This window comes from Monopterus albus, unplaced genomic scaffold, assembly GCF_001952655.1.
Source record: "Monopterus albus unplaced genomic scaffold, M_albus_1.0 scaffold83.1, whole genome shotgun sequence".
In the NCBI taxonomy this organism is placed as follows: Eukaryota; Metazoa; Chordata; class Actinopteri; order Synbranchiformes; family Synbranchidae; genus Monopterus; species Monopterus albus.
In genome coordinates, this window is record NW_018127963.1 from 984,279 (window position 1) to 985,318 (window position 1,040).

Below are 1,040 nucleotides of genomic sequence, written 5' to 3' on the forward strand. Positions count from 1 at the left end.
AGACTGAGAGTCAAGATACATGTATCTCAGATACTTCAATTTTTGAGTCCCTCAGCTTACTCCCTCTTGTGAAATGTTGCAAAGTGCTGTAGATAAAATCATATCAATTGTCTGCTGAGCTTCCATGTCAGCAGATCCATCCCCAAGACATCTGAGCAAACTCCATCAGCTGATAAAGACTGTGGCATAGTTGAACGTTCCAGAAAAGCTCCAGTAAGTGAACAATGAGTAGAGAAAGAGTTTTGTCAAATTATTTTGGCTAGTTTAATATACCTCCACTCTTTATAAGTACACTGCATTTTTAAATTATACCATATATAATGTATACATTTAAATGTCAGTATTATTACTCAGGTTTTACATTAGCACTGCATTGTTATCTTGTGATTATGTACACACCTGACCTTATTTTTACTTCCCTCATAAAATATCCCTTCTTTCCTAGCCACTCATTTTTTTCAATTTTAACTATGGTCTGATTTAGAGATCGCAGGTACTGGTGAGAATTTAACTGATACCCAATAATGTTGAAAAAACAAAATTATACTGCAATTTGTGCACTTTAATGTATTGAAAAAGTCAAAACACTCAGTACATACCACCAACAAGGCCTCAAAAAACATCTGATTGGTCTTTTTGTGAACAGCTTTTCTTAAGCACACAAAACACAAACAGAGCTAAAGAACTCTGAAGACGTAGAGGACACAATGAAGTGTCCTTGCTTGTATAATCCTACTAAATCCCTTTCACTGGGGGCAATTAAAGAGAGGAAATGTCTCTAATTGAGGGTGTAGCAGCCTGTTGATAGGCAGCCTTGTTCATACTCAAACCTCTCACACACTCTCTTTAATTACTGCTGCCGGTTTCTCTGTTGTCACAATTTTCAAAAATTCTGGAAAAACTCTTTAATAACAGATTAGATACATTTATTGATAAACATAAAATCCTCTCTGATTGTCAATATGATTTTAGGTCTAACCGTTCGACATCTTTGGCCATAACCGACCTGATGGAGGACATTACAAGTGCTATGGATGAGA